At 37.4% G+C, this 17,297-nt stretch overlaps 1 protein-coding gene across 1 annotated transcript in view; it reads right to left on the bottom strand.

Annotated features, from left to right (window-relative positions):
• The window catches only part of RNF128 (ring finger protein 128), an 87,507-nt gene that overhangs the window by 56,945 nt on the left and 13,265 nt on the right, over positions 1-17,297 (bottom strand). The window lies entirely within an intron of this gene.

Below are 17,297 nucleotides of genomic sequence, written 5' to 3'. Positions count from 1 at the left end.
TTTAGTTCTTTGAGATATCTCCATTCTACTTTCCATAGAGATTGTACTAGTGTGCAGTCCCACCAATGGTGTATAAGTGTTCCTTTCTCTCTGCATCTGAGTTTGGAAAATTATGTTTAAGAGTGTGGACTCAATATCCATGCACACACATGTATGTGTGCACTGACAAACATAAAGCAAATATGGGAAAATCATAATTATTGAGTCTACAGAGTAGTTATGTGGGTGCTCCTCATAACATTTTTGCAACTTTTCTGTATATAGTATTTTTAACTTTTTATAATAATGAGTTTAAAATTGTGAATTTATGTTGAAGTCAGCGGAGCAAATGAATTATATGATCAGATTCGGGCTTAAATAGATCATCTGGATTGTAGAAGGACAAGACTGGTGGCAGAGGGACTAGTGAGGAGGCTAACATTCGCAAAACTATTCTGGAAGTCTAGCCCAATCGTGGAATGGAATTATCACACTATCATAGCTTGATAACATGAGCCATTAAAGTCATCCTATGAACTACCCTTGCTCTGAGTCCATCCTCACCAAGCAACCTACTTATTATCATTTAGCTCCTCATGTTAATATGTCTACAGGGAGATAATGTGCTGATCAGCAAACACTAGTATCTGGTCCACTTGGAAGTTATACTTCTCATTATAAATTAATCAATTGGCATTCTGGCTTACATATTGGTCTCCTGTGAATTTGGTTAAATGTGAATCAGTTCCCAGGAGCCCAGTCTCTGGTTATGCTACCAATCAAATTTCAGAGCTTACAAAGCTAAGAACCAGATTGTAGATCATGATTGCATCAAAGTCCTTCCACTCTATGGAGACTTGCCTGGGTAACTCACTGGCTCTCCCCAACCATATCCCTTTGTCTCACTGTGAGTTATTTTCAAATTACAATAAAGCCTTGATACAAGGAGTGAGGTCTGTTGGTCAGGAGCATTGGCATGATCAGAGAACTGGTTAGAAATGCTGAATCACAGGTCCTACCCAGACCGACTGAATCAAAACCTGCATGTTAACAAGATCCCCAGGTGATTTGAACATACAGGTAAGTTTGAGGAGCCCTAGGGTAGACTAGAATATTCCTGACAAGTAGCCAGCAGCTAGTGTCTTCTTAAACACTTTCAGGGGCAGAGCTGACTACTTCACAGAGCATCACCTCCTGAGTAAGACTACACTTTTCTTACTGGAAAGTTCATGTAAGTGTAGTCTGACCCTACTTTAGTCCTTCCTTTTCCTTCCACCCTCCTCTTCCAACTCCAGGCCCTTAGAGTTTCATGTTACAGCCTGGCCATATCACCACTCCACCAGACCTTTGCTCTGAGCAATGCCCCTGTACCAGACCTCACCTGATTTCTGACAAACCATATTTACTAGTCCTAAATATATTCCTCAAGGTTTTGCTCTCCCTAAGGCTGATAACAGCTAGTGTTCATTGAACAGTTACTATTTGCTTTACACACAGTATCTCATGTAATCCTTACAACTGTCAAATATTAACCCCATTTTTACAGAAGACAAAACAGGCTCAGAGAAAATTCTAGCAACCGGCCTAAGCTCATATAGCTAGAAACAGCAGCAGGATACTAATGCAGTTCTGACTCTTAAGTATTAATAGCTGATAATGACTTACTATCTTCTCTCTGGGAAGTGCCATTCACATTTTAACATTGCCTTATACCAAAGAAAGAAATTTCAAGTGAAATGTTTCTTGTATGTATTTCAGGCACTGTTGACCATTGAGGGAGATATATTTGGACCAGGAGCCTTTTTGAATTCCTCAAATCCTACCACAAAGGCTAACCCTGCCAAATATTTGTATCAGCAATACCGAACTGAAAGCTGCCCTGAGCAGTGCACAATCTAATGATGAACTGATAAACAGAGCAGCATCCTGCAGGAGCAACAGCAGGGCACCATTGTGGCAGATTAAGTTTCTGATCGCACTGAATTTCTGCAGAGGCATAGAGATGGACGATAGTGCTCAGCCTTTAATATGTTTGCAAGAAATGAGACATCACATCTGGCTTCTTACCATTAAAGAAATGGCAAAGCACAACCTGGGAAAAAATAGTGCCCTGGCATCTAAGCGAGGCTGTGGCTACGCAGGTTGACAACACAGGTGTGGAGAATGCGTAGAGAAGGGACGGTAATGAAGCTCCACTCTAGGCAGCTGTTCTATGGGTTGCAAAAAGAAAATGGTGGGCATGTGCAGGGAGAGAGCCAAACGAAACAAAACAGAAAGCCAAAATGTGATGCTGCAGCATACTTCCAAATAATGTGACATCACTTGCAAATGCAGAGAAAGCTCAGTCAGCTCAAGTTGGTATACAACCATTAGAAAACAGGGGATTTTTTTTAAAAAAAGCAAAGCTTTGATGCACTCAGAGAAAGGATGGAATTACAGAGAGTGGCTTTGCAGACAGTAGGTGTGCTATATCTGAAACTAAGAAGTCTTTTCATATTGATAACATTAACAGCTACCATTGAGAGCCTACTATGGGTGAGGTACTTTTTACCTGTAATTATTATATACTCCATCTTACAGAAGAAGAAACTGAGGCTTGGGCTAAGTGGCTTGCCTAGGTCACCCATGGTAACCAAATGACAGAATTGGAATTTGATCCCATGTCTAACTACAAAACTATACTCTTCCTATTATAACACTTTCCACTTTATATAACACTACCTTCAAAAGTAGAAGTAGCAAAGAAAATATTTATTGAGAACCTACTATGTGCACTTTACATGTATTAATTATATCATTTGATTCTCCCAACAAATAATAATATCCTATTATAATGCCCATTTTTCAGATGAGGAAAATGAGGCTCAGAAAGGTAAAGTGTCTTGCTGAAGGTCCCACGGCTAGTAAGTGGCAAAGTTGGAATTCACACAAGAGTATGCATGACTCCAAGTTTCATACTATTTTCATTCTGCTTTGCTACCTCTGTACATACATAGGGAGGATATCATTTCAAAGCAGAAAGAATGGGTGTTCTTCAGCTACATCCAGTAACACATGTTAGCATACTATGAAGCCCCTCCCCAGAGTGTGCTGATGTCCTGCTGAGAAACCCCAGGAATCCTAGATAACAGAGATTATGAGAGTACATCTGGTCAAGTGCTTCATAATCATTTATAAATACCTACATAGTCAGTTGTACGTGCTTGCTCACATGAGTATATGGAAAGGAGTGCCTAAACACAAGTGTTTTATGCCCACTGATGAAATCTGACACAGAAATTGTGTTGGTGGAGGACCTTGCAGAAAACTTGAGCTAAATTGTGTCTGTTTCATTACTACTACTGGGGGATCAGATGAGCTATCTTAAGTTTGGGGAGGTGATTAAGAGGATCACAGATTGCTGTGATTTCAAAGAGGGATAAACCAAAGTTATCTCTATGTAACTTTGGGTGCAGACAGCATCCGAATACTTTATGTTCTTCATGGTAAACTAGTTCAGACACAGAGGGAAGGGCCTGAGGCATGGCGGCAGGAATGGCCTTGGGCGCATTTTGGGCAGAGGAGGAGCTAGAAGGAACTACAGAGATGAGTAGTCGTTATCCCCTGCTGTGGTATCTGGCAAATCTACTTGGGAAACTCATCTGGTCTCATACAGTCTCCTATCTTTCCTTTTCAGGATTCCAGTAAGATGAAGATTCCAAAAAAATTAACGCTGTAACCACAAGAGGATTTATGTATATCTTATTAAAAGAAAGAAAAGACAATTCCTTAGGGAAAATGAGAGAGGAAAATGTTTCTAATAAGTTGTGCTCTACAACTATGACCACGTGTTTGAGGTTTATTTCCACTCCATTCATCAGATCAAGTAAGCCGCTCTGTAGACTAAATCCATGGAACTCCCCCATTCTAGTCTCTGTTCTTATTTTTACCTTTGCTGTTGACTGATTATGTGACACTGAGGAAGTCTCTATTTCTTCTTTTTCGACTGCAGAATAGGGACTCTAATAATAATAATAATAGTGGCAATCTGATCCCCCAGTAGTAGTAATGAAATAGACACAATTTAGCTCAAGTTTTCTGCAAGGTCCTCTAATAATAACAAATTGAATAGACATATTTTGAACCATTTAATATTCTATTCAATGAAAACCAAACAGATCAGATAGTATATCTGAAATAAATATCTATGATCTTGCCACTGCCTAGGACAGATAACAGAAGAGTTGTAGAAGGAGGTGGACCTGGCAGGCATGCATAGGATCAGTTCCGTGAATTAGGAAGGAGTTAAGTTCTTAAGAAATGCACATGAGCAGTACATTTTTTAAATCTACAGACAGAATGCAATTCCTTTAAGATAGGAACCTAATTTCATAATTTCTAGTAAGGCTGGGGCTTCAGAAAAAGCAATTTAAGAATAAACATCCTTCTGTTGTAGTGTGTAATTACAATCACCTACTGGGGCTAAGATTTGCCCTTTAGAAGCTAAAGCTTGCATGAGTGTGGGCAAAGGCAGTCTTTGTATTCCAAGGGGCAAAGTCACAAATTCACAGCTGCCAACTATATGCATTAGGATTAGCTGCAGCTGCCCAGGGACTCAAACTCGATCAATAACTGGGAGCAAACAAGTATCTGGCAATAAGTGACCAGGTGCTAGCACATAGTTGCGACAACTGAAATTGGCTGGCTTGCCACTCAGGGTTCACACTGTAATTAAGTTTTGTCACACCAGTTAGGTAAGTGTTATGGTTATGTTGGTAGCAGGAAACAGGCAAGGGACAAGCAAGCCTCCAACAGAAAGGTGTTTTATGGCTACAAAAATTACTTTGTTTTTTGACTTCACCACAAATCACGCAGTATAAAATACAGAAACTTTAATGGGGGAAAATACTAGTGGGAACATCAAAAAGGAAAAAATGCCCAGATACATTGAACCACAGCACACCCTGGCATCCATAAAATCACTTCTCCCTTAGCTAACAATCTTCTAATTATGAGGGGTGGGTAGGTACATTGGTCAATTGTTTTTTAAGCTATCTCTGCATAACACTGGGTACAGATAGAATCAGAATACCGTATGTTCTTCACAGTAAACTGGTTCAGACACAGAAGTCAATGAAGGCTTAATATTCTGGATGTTGTCAGCCCTAGAGCCATAGAAATTCTTTTATCAGAGGCAATGAAGTGGTTCAGCAATGTTTACTTGTCTAGGAGGGAAAAAAAAGAGGGCAGAAGTTGAAAGGCCAAAGCTTCTGTTTGCTTGAAGAAGAGGTTCATTGAGTTTACCATCAATGATCCCACCAGTTCATTAAATATCTTAGTTTTTCTTAGGTGACAGTTGAATTGTTTAGAGACCTGATGAGAACACATATTTGGGCTTTATGCAGTGTTTGGGGCACGGCACCCTGCTGGGTTTAGGGCCTTCTCTTGGTTGGATTCAAGGCTGAATGAAAACTCTTCAGCACACACATTCCAGGAAGCAGCTTTAATTTAGTATAAATCACTGCTTTCAATATGCCCCATGTATGGCATTTTAGGTAGAAGTTTGCAGGTTCCAAGGCGGAGACAATCATCAATTGCTTAAGATTATACCAAAGAGTGGATTTATACTGCTTGCTGTTGTCTGGCTTTCTCTTCAATTGAATCTCACCCTTGTCAATCACTGCAAGATGTATTAGGTAGCAGTGAACAAGCAAAGATCAAGCGGACTTTCAATAAAACAATATTTTTTGGGAAAAAATGCTAGACTAATCTCACCTGATCACTGCAGTCAGTATACAGATTTAGGAATAAAACATTTTTACCAACTTTGACCCTTTGAGATTTCTGATATGCAAAATTGTAAGCAATAACCATCGTTGGGCATAAAGGAATTCTAATTTTCTATTTTGGAGTTTCAGTGATTTAAAAGAAAATTCATCCATTCTCTAATTTATTCATTAGAATAATAAATATGTTTTAGAGCTTCTACTGTCTACAAAGTCCTACAAAGTTGCTGGAGAAGATAAGACGAATTCAACAAGTTCTCTCCATTAAGAATCTCAGTCTACTGGGGTTAAATTGTATCAAGAAAAATTTTGTGGGCCTTCCCTTTGTTTTTACCTACATGCATCTAGATTATTAGCAATACAAACTTTAGTTGAATGCATAGTCTAATCTCAATTTTCTACAAATGAAGAAGAGAAGTGATAATTTTTTTCTTAAACTATTGTGAATAACCTTCTAATTGATTTTCCTGTCTTTCGTCTCTCTCCCATTCCAAATCATCCTTCATAATACAGCCAGATTATACTTTACAAAACCTAGCTATGATTATGTCACTTCTTATTGCATATTGAATAAACTGTAAATTTCTGAACTTGGAATTCTAGGTCTCAACAATGTAGGTCAATCTGACCTCTGCCTCTTTTACATCTGCACTCTATTTTACACATACTTGTATCATATAAAACATCTTTATATGGTGCTGCATTTATTTACTTACATACCTATCTCTTTCATTGTTGACAGCTCCTTGAGAGGAGGGATCATATATTTTTCTTCTCTGTAGCCCCAGATCTTACTCTGGTACATTAGAATACATTTGAAGAGCAAGTAAATGCATAACAAGAACTCGAGGGCAGGCTGTGTAGTTTGCTGCCTAGTGGTATTTCCGCTGGTTTGTTAGAGTTTAGTTTACACAAAGTAAAATTCACCTTTTTAGTGTATAGTTCTATAAATTTTGACAAACATATGTGGTCATGTAACCACCACCACAATCAAGATGTAGAATAGTTTCATCACCCCCAAAACTCCCTCAAGTATGCCTATAGTCAAACCCTCCTTCCACTCTTAACTCCTCAAAACCACTCATCTGTTTTCTTTCCCTTTGGCTTTTGTCTTTTCCAGATTTTCATATAAATGTCGCCTTTTGTATCTGACTTTTTTCACTCAGCAAAATGCACTTGAGATTCATCTATGCTATTATATTGCATGACATTTAAACAAAAGAGTGGTCGGGTAGGTAAGTGCTGTGAGAGAGTACAAAGTCCTTTGCTAGAATAGAGACAGGAATGTTTGCTTCTGACTCAAGGAATTAGGGGATGTTTCACAGAGAAAGTAACATCTGACCTGGGCCTTGAGGGATACGTGGGATTTTGATAGGCACAAATGGTGAGGCAAGGTATTTCAGCAAAGGATACAGCAAGGAACAAAAAGCCCAGAGTCAGGAAAGAGTAGAGTGGATTTGGGGAACAGTTTGGCTAGAGCACAAAAGAAGGAGTCATGGGAAATTGGGCAGAAAAGGTAGGTTAGTGCTTTGTTGACTTTGAATAACATTTTTACGAATTGGTCTTGATTCATTAGGAAGTGGGCTACCATTGCAGGTTTTGGATCCAAGCTCTTTTTTGAGAAGAGTAGTAGTTTCGCCTGCAGGTAATTCTACTGCCCTGCCTGAGCTGAAGTACACAGCTCTCTGTGTAGCTGAGTATACAACTGAGACTCTTAAAACAAGGCAACAAACTATATCTAAATATATCCAAAGCATACAAAGGACATAAAATATCTTCACTACAGGTACGTGCTAGAAAATGCATTCATGAAATGACTGACTCCAATACTTGCCAAAGGTTCTCTGATCTCTTCATTCATGTGTATTCTCTCAATTCTCTCCATAGTCAAGGTATCAGAAAGCCAAGTGTCATTCCTGGATCCTATTTTCCTAGTCCTCCGCAAAAGCATCTTCACTGTGGTAAGAGTTACTGATAGGGCATCTGTCTTGGCAGATAGCCTATTTAAAAAATCCCAGTTGAACAGCACTTCTTTCTTTTATAAAACCATATTATCCACTGATTACTTAAATTCCTATATAAAAAATAACCCATTCGTATTTGGATATTTTTCTGATTATAAAAGACATGAATAGATATTTCGCCAAAGAAGACATACAGATGGCAAATAAACAAATAAAAAAATGTTCAACATCGTTAGCCATTAGGGAAATGCAAATTAAAACCACAATGTGATATTACTGCATACCTACTAGAATGGCTAAAATGTTAAAAATTGTAGTAACACCAAATGATAGCAAGGATGTGGAGAAACTGCACCATACATACATTTTTTGGTGGGAATATAAAATGGCATGGCCAATCTGGAAAACAGTCTGGCAACTTTTTATAAAACTGAACATGAAACTAGCATAGGACGCACCAATTTCAGTGATGGGCCTTTATCTCAGACAAATAAAAAAAGTTACATTCACAAAAAGCCATTCACAAATTTTCATAGCAGCTTCACTCACGATTGCCAAAAATTGGAAACCACCCAAATGTCCTTGAAAGAGTGAATAATAAAACAAACGGTGGTACATCCATACCATGAGATACCATTTAGCAATAAGGACTTATTAATATATGCAACAATCTGGATGACTTTCCAGAGAATTATACTGAGTGAAAGAAGCCAATTCCTAAAGGTTATATATTGTAAGATTCCATTAATATAACATTTTTGAAATGACAAAATTATACTAATGGAGAACAGGTTAGTGGCTGCCCAAAGTTAATAAAGGGATATGGGACAGAGGTGCATGTGGCTGCAAAAGGACAACTTGAGGGAGCCCTGTGTCAGTGGAATTTTTCTGAATCTTGACTATGGTGGTGGTCACATGAACCTGCACATGTGATAAAATTACATAGAACATGCAAAGGAGTGCATGTAAAACTAGTGAAATCTAAGTAAGGTGAGTGGATCATATCAGTGTCAATTTCCTGGTTGTGATACTGTATTATAGTTATACAAGGTGACACCATTGGGGGAAATTGGGTGTAGGGCATACAGGCTCTCTCTCTTTCTTACAACTGCATGTGAATCTGCCATTTTATTAAAATAAATAGTTTTTTTTAAAAGAGGAATACATGTTGGTTGTGGACATTTATAATGTATTCTTTGAATTTCACTTTAGGAAATTATTATTTTTTGCTGAGGAATTTGCATGTTTTCTTATGACATAAAAAAAAACACAATAAAATCTGCATGTTTCTAATTTTAACTTTGTTGTCAGGAAGCATAAAACCCACAGAGGGGCAACTACTTCCGCTTCTGCTATAGTGGTTCTTAACCTTCTTAAGGTCAGAGTTACCTCTGAAAATTTGATGAAACCTATGTACAGAATAAATGAACACACACATTTTTGTGCACAATTTCAAGGAATTTTATGGACCTCATGAAATTTATCCAATGACCCATGGTAACATTTATCTACTGCTGCACTGTTCAATATGGTAGCCAATAGCCTTATATGGCTATTTGAATTCTTTAAAAATTAACAATTCAGTTTTTCAGTTACATTAACCACATTTCAAGTGCCCAATAGCCACAGGTGGCTTGTGGCTGCATATTTGACACAGAGATAGAATTTTGTATCTTTGCAAAATGTTCTATTGGACAGTATTTTACTCTACAACACTTAGGATAAGATTTGCTTCTATTTTATTATTTTATTTTTTATTTTTTTGAGACAGAGTCTCACTTTGTTGCCCAGGCTAGAGTGAGTGCCGTGGCATCAGCCTAGCTCACAGCAACCTCAATCTCCTGGGCTCAAGCAATCCTCCTGCCTCAGCCTCCCGAGTAGCTGGGACTACAGGCATCCGCCACCATGCCCAGCTAATTTTTTCTATATATATATTAGTTGGCCAATTAATTTATTTCTATTTATAGTAGAGACGGGGTCTTGCTCTTGCTCAGGCTGGTTTCGAACTCCTGACCTTGAGCAATCCGCCCGCCTCAGCCTCCCAGAGTGCTAGGATTACATGCATCTATTTTTTTAAAAAAAATTAAATCCATGTACTTATAACTTTAAGAATACTTCAATTGCATAAAAATAGCATGTGTCCCATCTACATGCCTCCAAGGACCCCTGCCTAAGAACTTTTCTTTAGATGAATTTTTATTTTATCCATAAATGCCTTACTTTGCATTGGGTTCAGCCAAGGAACTAAACTTAAATCCTATTTGAATTAAATACTATACATTCCAAATTCTTATAATTTCAATTATTATATACAATGACAGAAGAACATATGACTGGCACTTCCAAATAGAAAGAATTGTTTCAAATGCACAAAGTAGTTTAGAAGGAGAACCTAGATACAGAATAAATATTAGGAGATAGTCAAAAGTCAGACTTATCTACATAACACCAAAACAAATGGTTAAAAGTAGAACAATCAGTTGCTTTGTACGATTAGTACTTTTTATTTATTTTAGTATCATGTAAACATACATGATATTAACTGTGGCAAAGGGTTATTAAAATAGGAGAGGACTCTTGGGAGGCCGAGGCGGGCGGATTGCTCAAGGTCAGGAGTTCAAAACCACCCTGAGCAAGAGCGAGACCCCGTCTCTACTATAAATAGAAAGAAATTAATTGGCCAACTGATATATATATATAAAAAATTAGCCGGGCATGGTGGCGCATACCTGTAGTCCCAGCTACTCTGGAGGCTGAGGCAGAAGGATTGCTTGAGCCCAGGAGTTTGAGGTTGCTGTGAGCTAGGCTGACGCCACGGCACTCACTCTAGCCTGGACAACAAAGCGAGACTCTGTCTCAAAAAAAAAAAAAAATGTAAAAAAAAAAAAAATAGGAGAGGAAACAGCAAGATTTTAAATGCTGTGATGAGAAAATACATAGCTGAGTTGAGTAATATTTTAGATGTGTAGGAAGAAAAAAAGTGGAAAATGTAAGGGAACTTGTGTCTTGCGATAAGTAGCTGTCTGGTTCATTGTAGTTTGTCAAATGTTTAGGAATAGAAGGTATTTATACTTAAAGTGGTAGTCATTTACCAAAGCTCTAATGATCTTTCTCTCAGAAGAATTATATTAAAACACAAACAATAACCTTGCCTTACTGAATTTTTTTTTTTCAGATATTGAAATCAACTTTTTCTTTTCTTAAATTGAATTTCATTTTCCACCTAAGGCAAGGTGGAGTTTTCTCAGGGTTGCTGTTTATTTATTAGTCTTTAAAAAAAGAATTGAGTCAGATCTTAATTATAGGTACCAGTAGATGGGAAGCAGTGATGTAGATAATACAGAAGAGCAGATAATCACAAGACATTTGGAGTTGGCTTTGAAATGCATTTTTCAGCTCATTTTCATCTTATGTTTTACAGAGGCATTGCATTCTCTTCAGACCCATAAGAGTGACTCTGAAGTATGCTGAGTGATCAAAGAAAGTTAGCCTGAGATTTAAACACTGCCTGTGGACTAGCCTCATGCCAATAATTAAATTAATGGCATACTTTAGTGTATTTATCTTCTGCATATCACCTTATGCTCACAAGCATGTAACCACTAAAGAGAATCTAAGGACTCACTGATCTTACTCATTCCGGGAACTTATTTACATTCAAGATGCTTAGTTTTAAAATAATCAATTAGATTGATTTTTGTTTTATTTAAATCTATTTGGCTGACCTTGGCTGAATGTTTTTAGTGGTCTCTTAGTTGAAAAAGTTGCCATTTGGTGTTAGAAAACATTGGAAATTTGATTTCAGGTGCCAATATATCATGTTACTGTTTACATATGCTTGAAACAAGCGCTGAGGTGTTTGGATTAGCCATAGAAATGCTCAATGTGCCCTCTGCTGGGCCTTTCTTTTATAAGATTGGAACAAAAAAAATGCTGTGTCATCTGGTTGTACAGTGGATTGAGAAAAGGAATCCCACTGTAACTATGATGTGCAAGAAATAAACCTTAAATATAAATTCACTAGGCTTTCTGGCACGGATAAGTCTGGCTCACTTAGCTAGTCTCAAAAGAAAGACATAAAATAACATCTAGGCCCAAATAAATGAAAACTTTGTTATGTGCTTAGGAGCTCCTCTGTGTTTTATGAAACAAGATGATCATATTGTCAGGTGATCTCTCCATAAATATGTAAACCAACTAAATAATTCTATCATCCACAAGAGGATATCTGTGAAGGGTTAGATATAATTCCAGACTTTTGCAGGGTTTGCAAGGTGCATTTCCACTCTCACCCACCACCCCCAAGGGGAGCGGGGAGGAATCTGTGGCTTACTCCTATAAACAAGTACATATTTCTATAAATCAAATGGGTATTTTGCTTATGGAAGAGAATGGGGAATTAGCATCAGTGTTTTCTTTGGCAAAAAAATATTCATGTATTTCTAGTGGCTCAAAATACTTTTCAATATCTAGTGTGGTAAAGTAGCAAATATCCAGCAAGTATCTTCCCAATAACTTCCTTCACTGTCAAATGGCATTGTACACAGTTCAATTGTATTAATTGTGCACATGTCAGCCACATTTTAGTCGACCACATATTCCTGCTAATACCTTCAGAAGGGGCAAATCACAAAACCAGGCTGAACCCAGAGAGACTAATTTTTCTACCCCCCCCCAGTGCTAACTGACATTCAAAAAATTGGGCCAGAATATAGTTGGCTATTTTCTTTATGAATATCTCCCTAAGGCACCCAGATCAGCTTTGCATACCCCTGAGACTCAAAAAGGTTTTAATTTTATCAAACTGAAAATTCTTCTAGCCTGATTTAAATCAATACTCTCAATTAAATTATAGTTCTTTGAGTTTCCTAACACATCATCCATAATTGCTTACGCTATGTTAACAGAATAAATAATCACAGGTGCAACAGCAGTGCTTGGAGCACTAGAAATTTGCCCTTTGTTTTGTGTGTCTTCACTGCTTTTCTTTTTTTTATGAATGCTAGGGATAGGTCAAAGACAAGGGTGAAACTGACTCAGGGATGGAAAATAGTCATATTACAGGAACTGGGATTATCAATTTTTTCATATTTCAGTAGGACATGGTACTTTATTGTTTAGCTTCTCAGAAATCAGAATCCAATTTATGCAATAATTGAAATTTATATGAAGGTAAATTTTGGACATTGGGGTTTTTGTTTGTTTTTGCCATTTTGTTTGGCTGGAGGCAAAAAGTCTTGAATTATCCTTCTATTCTGAGTAATATTTTCTTTCTTTAAAGTGCAAATAGGGTATGTGATTTGGGAAGACGTTTTTTTAAAAGTATACTATCTCCAAGATCTTACTGTAGGGAAATAGAAAGTTTCCCATAAGAAGTTTGAGCAGAAAAATGTCCCAAATGAATGTAAAACAAAACAAAACAAAACCAACATAACTTCATGTTTTAAAAATGTAATTACTGCTTAAGGGCCAGTTAAATGGAAGCCTAAAAGTAGCAGATTTATAAGGTATTACTGCTTGAAGGAGACATGTTTTATTGATGTTTACCACTTTACCAACATTTTAGGTATTTACAGAGTGAGGATTAATGGGCTGTGGACATTACTTCTTCAGAGAAGTATTTATAGGACATCTAGTAATTTGAACAATTTCCACAAATTAACAATGGGGATATTCTTTTAGATTTAACTTTTTTCATTGCTAGAAGTATGAAAGCACACTTCATAGAAGTCTGAAAGCTAGAAGTCCAAGCAAACAGAATAAAGAAAATAGAACTTTACTTTCACTATGAAATTATTTTGCAAATAGAGTAAAACTTTATTAAATCAGACTTGCTTGAAGTTGGCAAGTTCCATAATTGGAATTATAGAATATAGTAATATTTCATTCTTTTGGAGAGAGGCTAGGACTCTATTTTATAACATAAAAGAAATTCATGTTATAGGTAAGTTCTGCATTGGGCATAGTTACCTTGTACAAGAAAACCAGTTTTTCTAGTGCTTTAGAAAGTACTCATTTGCATAACAGCAATTGGACTATTAATTCAAATCGTTTACATTGTTCTTTGAAGCAGATTTCTATACTTTGTTAGCTTTGATGACATTCCTCTGTATGTCTGAAAATAGGCATTTTGCGTATTTTAAAAAATACTCTCCCATTGTTAAGGGATCTGCTGTCAGATAGGCCTTAAAGTTTTGACAAAATACAAAATGTATTTTATTTTCAAGTAATACAGTAACACAAATGAGTTGCTACTAAAATGCTGCCAAAGAGAAGCACTGCTGGATCTGCTTTAATCAATAGGCAAAGTTTATTTGCAGGAAACAGTTGCTTCCATATACTGCTTAAAAAGAGCTTCAATTCTCTGAAGATACTTAATCATCTCCTCACTCCTCTAAATGCTATCCCCATATTTTAACCTTAAACACTGGTGGGAATTAATGAGGCTTTTAATACTCTACCCAAATTCATACAGTATGATGCAAATTGCTACATCTCCAACAGCTTACATAGATAAGTGGCAGAGTAACGTTAACTAATTCCACAATATTGTGCAGTGAAATAAGATCTGAACTGGAATCTGATTTCTTCACTCCATGACCCTGTGTGGGTGTAAGCACTCTATGTAGCTATGTGAATCACTGGTGGTAATCTAGACAGTTCCTATTGCCAGAGCTTTATATAGAAGCAGCCTAACAAAGAAGTCATGTCCCCAACTGCCAGCTAAAGATGAGACACCAAATAGCTGCAGGGAGAGCAGACAGAGATAAAAAGTACACTCTGTTAAGAACCAACATAGCGTCATTAAGCTGAGGAACACAAACATTTCTGGAGCTGCCATACTCTAATGGCTATAGATAGAATTGTGAAATAGGTGATATTTGTTTTTTTTTTGGGGGGGGGCAGATACTCCCCTTTCCAGCCTCATTCATTCATTTTCTTTCATTCATTCATTAATGAGAATCTAGTATGAATCAGTCACTGTTTAAAGTGCTATATATACTGAGATGAATGAAATAAGGTCCTTGGGTCTCCAGCAGTCTACTACTGCTTCCAAGTCACACCTCATCCAGTCTCCTGTATTACACTCAGGGTGATATCAATGAATTAATCCCTGTTATAATATCTGTTGTTAAGGTTAAATGTTACTTTTCCCAGGATCTTGTGCTATTTATTTATTTATTTATCCTAACCACTAGACCACCAGGGACCATGTTCCTTTTAAAGAGGGACTCAATGACCCGATAGCCTTCAAAACCTACAGGAATGCTGCTTTAATGAAGGATGAAATTTTGGACAGCATATTGGTAAGGACAGGAATATTACTAGGCAGGGGAATTCCTGAGACCCCCCCAAAAAAACCACATTACACAGATGACTGGCCCTCAAATCCTTCTCCAAGACATAAAAAGTAAAGTCATTCTCTAAAAAGCAGAAGGAATTTTCCCTACTCCATCAATAGAAAAAAAATATTTTAGTAGTAAAATCATTGAAACTCAAATTCTACCTTTAGTAAAAAGAAAAACAAAAAGGCAACAGGTGAATACCACTGATTGGGAATTGACTGGATGATGTAAATAGAAGACAACTTCAAATAGTGAACAGTCTAATGTCCTACTTTGTTCAGGAAGGCACAGCTAGGAAGAATGTGTAAAAGTTAGAGGGAGGCTCATTTTGGCATAGTTTGAAAAATAACTTACTAAAAACTTGGAGCTGTCCAGCAATGAACTGAACTATCTTGGGAGATAATGAGTTCCCTGTCACCAAAAGTGCTTAAGCAGTAAATGAATGACCACCAGACAGCATTTTAGTTGAAAAGAATTCCTGGAGGACATGGAAGATTTATAACTGTTTATGTTTAGTCTATGAACCTGTTCGTCTATGATAATTAAGAATCCAGGAATGATACAAATGAATGCAAAAGAATATATAAAAATAAGCAGTAAATTATCATGACCTAAACTATGTATTTAAGTGTTGGATAGGTGCCAAGTAAAGGAAAAATCAAGGTAAACTGATCAAAAATACTTTTCATAAGACATAAATTTTGTCCAAGATTTTAACATGAGAAAGAGACATGGGTAAACGAAGAAGAGGGAGAATAAACCAAGAAGGGGGATGGCTTTATCAGCATCATCTTCCTACTACCGTATTTTTTAGTACCTACTATAAAGTAGACACTGTGAGGAGTGCTTTCTTTATTAATATATGCATTACCACATTTGATCCTTACACCCACCCTAGAAAGTAGTACTACAAGCATTCCCATTTTATAGATGAGATGACTGAGATGAGAAGACTAAATTCAGAGTGGTTTAGTAACTTGCCCAAGATCACACAGCTAGAAAACCAACAGAAGATCTGGGATTCAAATCCAGGTGTGTCTCCCTATGAAGCCCATGCTCTGAATCACTAGTATATTCTACTGCTTCTGGTAGAATCCATACATGCTTGAAGGCTCAGAGATAGAACTATTAAGTGTAAAACTTGGGAGGACAGTGTCTGACAAATAGTTGGCAGTAAGTATCTGTTGAGTGAATAAGTAAACCCTTGCTTTTTTTTTTTTCTTTTGAGACAGAGTCTCACCCTGTTGCCCGGGCTAGAGTGGCGTCCGCCTAGCTCACAGCAACCTCAAACTCCTGGGCTCAAGCAATCCTCCTGCCTCAGCCTCCCAAGTAGCTGGGACTACAGGCATGCCCCACCATAACCCGCTAATTTTTTCTATATATTTTTAGTTGGCCAATTAATTTCATTCTATTTTTAGTGGAGATGGGGTCTCGCTCTTGCTCAGGCTGGTCTCGAACTCCTGACCTCAAACGGTCCACCCGCCTCAGCCTCCCAGAGTGCTAGGATTACAGGTGTAACCCTTGCTGTTTAGATTAAAAAAAAAAAAAAGAACCACATTTTTTTGACTTTCTTTTATTCCATGTTAGAAAATCCAACTGTTATCCAGAACTTGCTCTCCTTAAGAGATTGCCTTCTAGCCACTGCAGAGATACCCTTGGTCCAGGCTATAAACGTGTAAACAAGAACGAATAACACCCGAGGGCTTTATACCCTAGGGTTTCTCTTCGCCCCTAGGTCTCCCAGGTGGGCGAGGTATCATGTAGTAATGCACAGCAGGTTAGAGCCCTTGTATTTCTCTTTAGGCCTTCTTTAGTCTGCCCTTGTTGAGGCAATGGGCCGTGGTTTTCAGGTGAAAAGTATATGTTCTTTGTGAAATGGTCAAACTACACATCTTTCTTTAAGCAAAATGAAACTTACTCCTCTCCTTCAGAAGTCCTCACAAAGCCCTTTGGTAAATATGGTCTTTTTCACATCCTGGGTTTTTGTTAAGACTAATTTTCTAAGAGTATTTGCCTGTCTGTATGATTGAAATGGTACTAAATTTCTCAGAATTAACCACAGCCTCCAACTGCCGATATTATTTCTATACAAAAGTTACTGAGCCTTTAGATGCTGGCTACATCCTATATGAGGTTTAAAAAAAATCCATTGAAAAATTATTTCTGAAAAATGGTTATTTGGTCCATGCTCACGTTTTTAGAAGTAAAATAACGTCAGACATCCGATTTGACTGATTCTACAC

Source organism: Microcebus murinus, chromosome X (genome assembly GCF_040939455.1).
Source record: "Microcebus murinus isolate Inina chromosome X, M.murinus_Inina_mat1.0, whole genome shotgun sequence".
NCBI lineage: Eukaryota > Metazoa > Chordata > Mammalia > Primates > Cheirogaleidae > Microcebus > Microcebus murinus.
Note: the sequence above shows the minus strand (reverse complement) of the source record. Positions and strands in the feature narration are given on the sequence as shown.